The 10,717-nt window shown below is 38.0% G+C and overlaps 1 pseudogene; it reads right to left on the bottom strand.

The window, feature by feature from the left end:
• Positions 1-4,911: 4,911 nt before the first annotated feature.
• Positions 4,912-5,086, bottom strand: LOC129072597 (uncharacterized; annotated as a pseudogene).
• Between the last annotated feature and the right edge of the window lie 5,631 nt (positions 5,087-10,717).

The following is a 10,717-nucleotide window of genomic DNA, read 5'->3' as shown; positions in this document are numbered from 1 at the left end:
CCGGGACCCTTCGGTGGCACCTGCTGGTCCCTGCACTAGTGCACCCACTGCACGCTCGGCCACAGCGCTCCCACTTGGGCTCACTCCTGCCTACCTGCTCAACAGGCTGGGCGGGACGCGATGTGCCTCTCAAATCCGATTCCCGCGCTGCTCCGAAGCATTCAGTCTGTTCTGGTAGCAGCCTCTCCCTGCGTCTACGTGTCTCTCCGTTGACCCAAAAAGTTCCCTGGCAGTTCCTTTCCCTCCAGCACTCCACTTGTTTTCAGAACCCCTCCCCTTCCCTGCACTGAAAAACTGAAAAAGAAAGTAGTAGCTAAAACGCACCATGGTGAGGTCACTCAGGGTTCTTTGGCGGCTGGCGTTGGTCCCTCTCCCGCAGGTGTAGGTCGCTTGGGGCGACTCCCCAGCGGCTGTCTGCTCTTTGCCTCGGTTCTTGCTCGGGGAACGTGTAGAGCTGCACAGAAGTCTGCTTGTGGAAAACCAGCTCTGCGCTGAGTCCCACCCACTACCCCCAGGCTGGGGCAGGGGAACTGAGTCTTGACCCCTCCAGCTACCCAATCACCATCCCAGCAGTTACTCTGTAGAAACAGAAAAGAGGGGATGGGGACAAAAGAAGAGGAAGGGAAAAAAAAAAGGGAACTCAAGGAAACTTAGTCTTTCTTTTTCTTTTTTTTTAAACCTTCACTCTGCTCTGGTTTGGAAAAACTGTAGTTTCCCATAGCTAAAAATTCCAACATTTCTGCTGGGAAGTTGGTATCTGACAGATGGTTCTCCCATTCTGGTTTTCAGGCTAAAAGCCCAACTACTCTTTTGAGAATGCAGTTCTATGTTTGCAAACATTTACATATTTCCAATAAGATCCTGATTCCGACTGATTCAGTATATTTAGTTCTGTTTGTTGGGGTGGCGGATGGTGTCCATGTGTGTATTCCAGCACAGAAAATTAAGTTCTGATATTGTTTTTGAGTCACCCTTTTGACTTTAAGAATAAAAACTTCATTATGTTCAATTATTCACAATTATTCATGATTATTATTGACCCTTCTTCAAACTCAGGAACTGAGACAAATTGTGCATGGTTATTTCCAATTCTTGTATATTCCCCCAAACCTACCTTATAATCTGATACCATTTTAGACTCATCACATTTGCAAAGTCTACCATTTTTGTCTATTGTGCTCTTCTCATGGCAAACATCAGAATAAGCCCCCCCCCCAAAAAAATACATTTGCATAAGAAACAAGCATTTAAGTAAACTTTGCCTTAGTAACGGGCAAACGTTTATGGGTATAAGTTTGCATGCTTTGGTCCTGCCACTTTTGAAAACTTCTCATCCTCTCCTCCCAACCCATCAACCCATGACGGTCTCTTAGGGCAGTAGGGCTTCTGTTCTCAGGGTACTAAGAATTTAAGACCTAGAAGAAAAGAAAACAAATATCCACTCACACATAATTGAAAGAGAATCTCAGGCTAGTTTTAGAAAATAAATTCAGTGATATGAAAGCACAGAAAAGATTTTTTTTGACAGGAGACTTACTGCATAAGGGAGCAGCATTAGACTTAAGCCTTAAAGAGTGATCATACTTGGATAAAGATACAATAGAAGTTTATTTTGTTTTGCTTTTTTTTTTTCAGTGAGCAAATGCATGAAGGTAGGAAGCCACGACAAGGATATTCAAGACACTGGAAATGGTACCATTTGATTTAAAAAAATGCAGAGTACATTTAAAAAGTATAGGAAGATAAGGTGGAAAGATCAGTTGGGTCCGAATGGCCTCGTTTGCCTGTCCTCCATTGTCATGTGCTATAGGCTTGGCTAAAATTTGATTTTTTTTGTTTTTGTTTTTGTTTTTGTTTTCCTCTACTGGTATTACTCTTGTTAATATCCCTTTCATCCTGGAATGTGATTTGCTAAAGCTGTTAATTTCTGACTTTACCATGCTCAAATTCTGTAGCACACCTAACTTTTCATAAGTACTGCATTTAACTTCGGCAAGCTCTGCCAGGGGCTACTCACTTTTACCAAGAGTAGACTGTCAGCAGGAGACAGTTTCATATTCTTCACCCATCCTTCACCCAGAGCGTGTATGGAAAGCAACCAATCTAGGCTTAAGTGTGGCTGGAACCACCAAAAGGTGATTGTGAAAGACATTTCTTAATCTGAATGTTTGATATGTCCTGAAAAATTAGTAAGTATACTTTTGCAGTAGGAAAGTAAATCTTTTGCGCTAGAGAAGTAATCTCTGCAGACCAAGTGCCTAGCAGTGGACATGGTTCATTTTAGGGATTCAGTAAAATGACTGTGGAGTGGATAAATGAATACCTGAATATTTCATCATCTTCCAGGTCTGTTCTTCTGTCTTATAGGTGATGTCTAGGTTAAAACTGACATACCTCCACTTTATTAAGAATAAGATAGTTGTCATGCCACCATAACAAAAATGTTAACAAGGACAAGTATTCAGTTGAAAGCAATCTTGGATAAATTCGTCAGTGCAGGCAGAAAGGATGCTTTGTTATTCCTGTGCTCACAATGACAACAGTACAAAAACATTCAAATGTGTATTTTTTTTCACTTGCAAATGATAATGCCAACCAGAGATATGATCTAACCCTCACTGCTTAGAGTGTGGTCTGTATTTCAGCAGCACCAGCATGACCTGTGATCTTGTTAGAAATATGGAATGTCAGGCCTCAGCCCAAACCTACTGAGTCACTTATCAAAATCCTCCCTTGATTCCTGTGCACATTAAAGTCTATGAAGCTCTGATCTACATCATTAAGTATGTCAGACCTGGGAACAGGTTGTATAAATATCTTTAATCCTAGGGATTTTTAGAACCAGCATCTCTCTGTTTCTTTTTTTCTGGGATATCATTGCCATATCAGTTCAAATAAAGTAATGAGACTAATGGATTCATCTCTACTGGCTTCTTGGTCCAGTTGATAAGCCAAAACCACAAGTTCATAAACCAAAGGGAATTAAGAGAAAGGGTGAGGGAACAATGCAGCAGGAGGTAAGAAATGCGAGGACCATTGTATACTATTATATACCCCCTTTTTTATATGTCAGGGGCAAAATTTCACTTTATTTTTTTAACAAACCACTGATTGTACTAGTTATCAAATCAGGATAACTTGTCAAACATAAGAAAGATAAAACATTTCATTCTCATTTTTCCTCTTTATTATTCTTTTTTAAAAGATTTTATTTGTTATTATTTGTTTTAGAGAGGCAAAGGGAGGGAGAAAGAGAGGGAGAGAAACATCAATGTGTAGTTGCATTTTGCACACCCCTTGCTGGAGACCTGACCTGCAACCCTGGCACATGCCCTATACCAGGAGTTGAACTGGAGACCGTTTGGTTTGCAGGCCAGCGCTCAATCCACTGAGCCACACCAGCGTGGGCTCTTTTTCATTCTTCTATACTCCTTAAGATTACTACTTGCTTTCAATTTGTTTTAAACCCATCTAGTTAGATAAATTTTCCACTGGTAACTTGTAATTATCAGGACCATGTTGCCACTCCAAAACAGCTCTTGGAATGTGAAGTTTTGATTATGAAAAGCAGACCATGTTCTGGTAGGACATTCATGAAAAAAAATTGGCCTTGAAAAGATTCTAATCATGATAGAAATGTTGTCCACTCTATTTTCTCAAAACAGATGGTGTTTGTTAATAGTAACCAGAGCGGTGGGCTGAATAAGGCCCTGCAACCCTTGTCCCAAAGATGTCCATATCTTCATTCCTGAAACCTGTGAAGATACCACCTGTGCTATACCTGTGCTATGTCACATGGCACATGGGAAGGGGGGATTAAAATTGCACATAGAATTAGGATTGTTAATCAACAGACCTTGAGATGGGAAAACTACCCCAGGTTATTCATGTAGACACACTACAATCACAAGATTCTTGTAAGTGAAAGATGGAAGCCATAGAGTCAGGGTCAGAGTCCAAGAGCGTCACAGTGATGCAATGAGGAAAAGAGTTGACCAGTAATTGCTGGCTTTGAAGATGGGAGGCAGTTGTTACCAAGGAATGTGTGCAGTCTCTAGAAGCCAGGTCAGCCTAGAAAAATGATTCTCCCTCAGAGTCTCCAGAAAGGATCACAGCTGAATTGTAGTCTGCTATATGCAGAAATTATGATTTTGCATATTTAATGGAGACTTTTAAGCAAAGTGTTGAAGGCATTGCCTCTTTCTTCTTGCTGCTTATTTTAAAATGTGAGAGGGAAGAGAGATTGAAGGAAGAACTATTAAGCAAAAAAGAACCAGGGCTTGGTGATTTAGAAAATCCTCAGCTTACAACAAACAATGCCATGCCATCGTTATCCAGGTAAATATAACATCCTTGAACTTTGGTGATACTGGGAGAATTTATTGATTTTCATATTTAAAAAAATACAACAGATCCCCATGTTTTTATTTTATGTCCTAAAGTAAAAGTTATATTGACCCTTTCATTCCTACTATCATTACATAGCATTTGCATTCCATATATTGTTGGTGCTTCAAAAGGAGACCAAACTGTATTCTACAGACTTCAATATATTTAATGATCCTTTTTAAATGCTTCCTCAATGAAATAACTTATAAATTAAATTTGAGAAACTGAAAAGAAAATATATGGTGGAGACAACGCATAAAAATATCCTTGAGATGAACGGGCTAATGCATACTGTAAAATAAATGTTTGTGACACGTGTTCAGAGGCATTTATTGAATGCAACTATGTTTGCTCTATCCAGTTAAATATATTTCACATAAATAAAAATTGACACATTTAAAAAGAACAGTTTAGCCATACAACGGTATGATGTCTACAAAAGCAAACAAACAAACAAAAAAAAACCAATGCATAGTTATGGTAGCTCTTCTCTAACTTAGTTTTTAATATTATTTTCCTCCTTTAGCTTAGTCCCCCAACCTCACCCATGCACGCAATGGACAGAGCAAGCTCCTCTTCCAGCTCCATGCTCCTAAAAGCAATTTAATATATTGTCTTTGAATAGAGGACATGTCATATAATAAACTGATGAAAACAGATACTGCACTTGATCTTAACCAAAAGGCTGAGAAGCAATATATTTTTTCTTTTTCCTTTTTTCAGAGTGCATTTGTTAAAGCTGGGGACAGTGAAACAAGGAAGGGCTTAGGACAGAAGAAGCAACAGGAGAGAACCTAGGCGGGGATACTTTGGCCTCTAGAAATGTTAGAGGAAAGAAAAGAGTCTATGTAGGGCTACTTTCGCTTACTGAGAAATGAGAGTCATAGTGACAGAAGTGAGCCGAAGTGGGGCTGCTCTTGGATCTCTGAAAAGTAAGCAAAAAGGGGGCCTTGGAGACAGGTTCAGGGGGTGAGCCCAGGCTGAGCTGCCACGGCTCACTGCTCTCCTGGTTGCAAGTCTCATGGAAACCCTTAGAGTTTAGGAGATTCACTCCTGAGAGGGAAGAAGGGCCTGGATGTGCTCTTGGGAGGGAGAGCACATTCCACTCCTTTGACTGTAGAACTTTTTTTACATAGAAAAACGAGCACTAGCTGCCAACAAATAAATTAGACTGTTCATAACAGCCCCAAATTAGAAAGGAATCAAATGTCCAGCAACCACCAGGTGAATGGATGAACAAATTGTGGTACTTCCATGTAGTAGAATACTACTCCGCAATAGAAAAGAAGGACTAATAATACACAGAAACATAGATGAATCTCAAAAACATGCTGAGAGAAAAAACAAATAAAAGAGTACATACTGCGTGATTTTATTTATATGAATTTAAATGAAATTCTAGAAAGAGCAAAACTAATCTGTAATAACAAAGGGCAGATTAGTAGTTGTTTGGAGCTTGGGTGGGAGGTTACCAGCAAAGAGGCAAAGACTCTTTCGATGACGGAAATGTTCTATATTATGACTGGGGTGGTGGTTACAAGGGTGTATACTTTTATCAAAATTCATTGAACTGCACATTTAAAATGGGTATATTTTATTTTATGTACATTTATCTTGATAAAGTTATTTTTAAACAAAAGTTGAAGTCATCATCAGCAACACCACCCCAGGTTATTAGAAGGACAAATGAATTCTTTTCTGAAGTTTCAACATTTAAAGTGTCAAAAAATAATCATAATTATTAACATCATTTATTGTGTGCCAGGCACTTTTCTTAATACCATATATGTTATGCCATTTGCTTCCTCCAGTGAACACTATTATTATATCTGCTTAACATATGAGCTCATTGAGGTATATGGAGATCATTTAATTTTACCAAAATCACAGTTAGCAAGACTCAAACTTGAGCTGTCTGGCTCATAACCCTAGGATATGAATCACTGTGGCTATTCTGCAGAGAGCTTACTAATTATGCAAAATAAAAAGCCCATGTTTAAACTTATTTAATAAAATTATTTGGGTATGGACAGGTTCCAGGACCCTGAATTTTAACTAACATCTGTAAATCACTCTGATATTTGGGGATCATACTCAGAAACACTAAATGTTTCCAAGAAGAAAAATAACCTTATTGAGGAGCTCCTTGGGTAGGCACACATTCCTGACACCATTATGCAACAGGCTGGGGCTTTTCACTTGAACTTCCAACTATTTATATATTCTCTTTATCTCTTTGCATGATATTACTTTAAGCTACCAAGTGGAGGACAGGAATTTCAACAGCTTTAGTTCCTAATGCAATGGTTAACCAAATAGGGGTAGTGTGTTTCCATTTAATAAAAGAAAGAAAATAACAGAAAGAAGAAAGGAAGGGTGAGAGGGAGGGAGGAAGAGAAGGAAGATCACTGAATCAGGTAGGCAAAGTATTGAAAGTATATTCAATAAAGCTACTTACAGAAGAAATATTGAGGAAATACACTCAGGTACCTTTCACCCAGCTCTTCAAAGTTATAAAGGTTGACTTGTTCCTGTTTCCTTTAATGGTAATCCATGTTAGAAAACAGTTATTGTTTAAATTCATGCCTTTTGCAGAGAGTTGGAAAATTGTTAACACTTCTTAGTTCTAGGCACTTGATGTATAAAACAACCCCAGAGCTCCTGTAGGTGAAGTTCCCAAGCATCTTCCCTAGCAGAATGGCAGTCTACCATTTCAGGGTTCCCTGCAGAGCTGGGTGAAATAAAGTTTTTTAAAAAACAGCCCTAATAGAATATCACTTTTAGAGGAAAGCATTTAATCATAATGAGAATTTTTCTATGTGAATATAAATATGTGAACATCTGTGAGTCCTTTAATTTTAAGAGAAGCTTTCCAAGGCAAAACGACCTACAGGCCTATAGAAAAGAGAGCCATCTGTGCAGAAAAACATGCTTGCAACTATTCAAAGAATAGTGAAAGAGATGAGAAATCCATGTTAGTAAAGTGCCACTCTCCTTTTAAATATTGTAACAGATAGAACTTTTTCTGCTTCTTGTTATATTTTCATAATTTAAAGCTGGTATGAGAAAAACCATATGCTTCTCACTAAGCAGCTCAGTGGGAGTAAGGCCTGGTGGTTTCCATTATTCCTCACAGGAGAGTGACCACCTGGTGATGTGTTGTGCTAATGAGTCTGTGCCGGGAACACCTAATGCACGCTTATTAACTTAGCTTTTAGTTTTCACTTTAATTCCAGCAGCAAGATGTTTTGTCTGGGCCTTGCTCATAAGAGTGTTTCACGTGTGCTTCTCCTTCTGGGAGAAGTGAAGCACATCAATCCCAAAACTAAAAGGCAGCCAAGGAGACTGAGATGTTCTTCAGATGGTCTCTCTAGGTGGGAACAGACGGCACACACATCCAGGGCATCCGGTTTCTTCACACACATGAAGAAACTGATTCAAGCTTCTTCAGAGTAAAGAGAACTCTGTTTTGACATAAGAAGAAGGCCAATTATGCAGCAACAGGCTTATTGGAATCTCATTTTATGAAAATGACAATTATGGCTGCTGCTCTCATATTTATAAAATACTTCATTTAAACAGTCGGCAATGTTACTTACTTAGGGGAAATTAGCTTTATGAACTCTTTCTTCTTACTTTGTAGAATGTTTTATTTTGTTCTGATTATAAAAGTAATGCAAGTAAAAAAACAGCCCCTCCCTTTCCAACTCCAGGGCAGACAAGTAGAGGAACCCCACCCAGTAGAGACTACTGACAATGCTGGGTCAAAATTTAAACACAGTTTTAAAGCTGAACCAGGCTGTTGTCCATAGAGGGTGACAAGCTGAAACTGGAAACAAGAAAGAAGGGCTTCACTGGTAAGCCAGCACAGTAGCTGGCCATTGCTCTGAGGTATCTGCTTAGGGCTAGGGGGCAGGAGCTTGGGATTCTAGGCAGCATGTGCTGGGGAGATAGAAGACAAAACCTGATGCAAGTAGGAAATGACAGCACACTTACAAATCTTGGACGGGGTTATATTCGCACCCGGTACTTTCTTTCTTTCTTTAGGTATTGACTCAGAATGGCGCAGGGAAGGAAATAAGTCTCTCCTGAGTCTTTCTGATCTCAAACCTGCCCTTCCACAGTTTTGGACTAGAAATTCATATAAATTCAGTGCCTGAAAATCCACAGGCAGAACCTTTCTTTTAAAGTGGTCATGTGTTGGGAATGCCACAGGATCCTGGCAGTAACAAACATAAATCCTCACTAGAGAATCCACATTACAGAAGGTCTTCACGTTCTGGGATAAATCAAAATTTTAAAAATCCATTCATAAATGCATTGATAAAATGACTAGACCAAAGATAAGATCTTAAAAGTGATCCCCACAAAAAAAAACTATGATCATCTACAAAGAAATAAGAGCTTGATCTCTACACTCACTATATATAAAACATAATATATTATATATACATTACATAATTCAATGTCTGTAAATACATACAACTTTCTATATAACATATAAAACTCCATTATATGTAACAAACATGTATACTTGCATATGTGTGTGTGTGTTTGTATATCTGTTTAATCCTTCCCTTGTGTTGTTAAGTTTCTCTGTGTCTCTCCCTACCATAGCTAGGAGGGCATTTTTCCTGGAAGGGCATCTGTCCTAAGCCTTTCCTTGTTTCACTGTCCCCAGCTTTAATAAATGTACTCTCAAAGTAAAAAGAAGAAGAAAAGTAAATATTGTTTTTCAGCCTTTTGCTAAAGATCAAATGTAGTATCTGTTCTCATCAGTTTATTATGTGATTCCTGGGGTAACATACACAAAAATGCGGGATGCCTTCTTAGATGTGGTCTCTACATAGTTCATCTCAGTCTACTGTCAGCATCCAGAAATTCATCCAAATCACCTTTTAAATGTTCTTGTCATTGGGTAACTCCGCAGTAGCTTCTGCTGTGGGTAAGCAGATTTTAGCTCTGATTCTCTGGATAACCCTGTCTCTCCAGATTTCAAAACTGTAGTTTTCCATGCCACTCAGTTCTCTGGTGAGTCTAAAAAAAGTAGTTGATTTTCAGTTTGTCCAGCATCTGTGTTTTTGTAAAAGTAGGGGTGACAACTTCCAAGATCTTTACGTGTCAGAGTTGAAAATTGAAAGTTCTACTTACGGTATACTCAAGACAGTCAATACAAAAAAAGTTTGAGGAACATTATTGGGCTTTAATTTTTATAGAAATGTTATTTTTAACTTAGGAAGAAAATGCTTTTGAAAATAAATACATATCCACTACATACTAAAACTATCTTTTTAGAAAAAATGTAAACATTTCAAGAATTACATAATATCAATTACTTTTGTGTCCTCTTGCACTCTCAAAAGTGTTTGACTTGGGCTGTGAATTATATTGGAAGACTCAAGCACCTACAGTTATAGAGTCCTGTGCAAGTGTTGACTTTACTGCCTTCCGTACCATCTATATGGACTCCCTACCTAGTTATCGTTACAAGATTCAAACATTTGATAAATGTAAAATGATGACCTTGCATTAACATCAAATGGTATAGACTTGTCAATAACGAAAGTATATTTATGTCTATTATTTACAATCAGCAAATATCCTCATCAAGTTGATGAGAAGATTGTTTACCATCTGTTTCTCTAGCTGGAGCAAATCGATTCTTCTGTGATGCATTTTCATGGATTTGTATTAAACTACTTTTATTCCTAAGTAGGATTAGGTATTAGCAATAATAAATTTCTTAGAAGTTATGGAAAAGGAAACATCTGGCATCTTCTGTTTATAATAGAAATTTCCTCTCCCCCACATTAGAAGGGCCTGTGGCTCCCAGTCTTTTCTTTCTTAGAAAAAAAAAATCATAGTTGCCAAGTTAGATATATTAAAAGAACAGCAAAGATGAAAAAGGAGACATTAAAGATTTTTCCCTTAAGTCTTACTCTTAAAAGTGTAAAGATCATTTTCTTTTAGCTATTTGAGATTATAGAATGGAGAGTGCAATTAAAAAAAAAGAACTAAAAAAATTCATGCAGAGATTCAGAAATGGGGGCAATCACTGCATCAGGCACAATAAAAGAGAAAGTCACAGGTAACTTTTTCAAATTGATTTAACCACACACTGTCTTTTTATGTATTAAATAGAGTCTGGATGAGCATATTAACAAAATAAGCAAAACAGTTTAATATTTTGCCAACTGCTCCATAATTAGTGAGATGGGAAATAATAGCCAACTATTTAATTAAAAACAGCCTAAATGCTATGAAAGGGACATACAGAACAATATGAGAATTTATAAAGGGAATCTAACCTCTGCAGGTGGGAGGTGAA

This window comes from Pteronotus mesoamericanus, unplaced genomic scaffold, assembly GCF_021234165.1.
Source record: "Pteronotus mesoamericanus isolate MK-2021 breed Mesoamerican mustached bat unplaced genomic scaffold, CSHL_Meso_final contig_32, whole genome shotgun sequence".
Lineage (NCBI taxonomy): Eukaryota > Metazoa > Chordata > Mammalia > Chiroptera > Mormoopidae > Pteronotus > Pteronotus mesoamericanus.
Note: the sequence above shows the minus strand (reverse complement) of the source record. Positions and strands in the feature narration are given on the sequence as shown.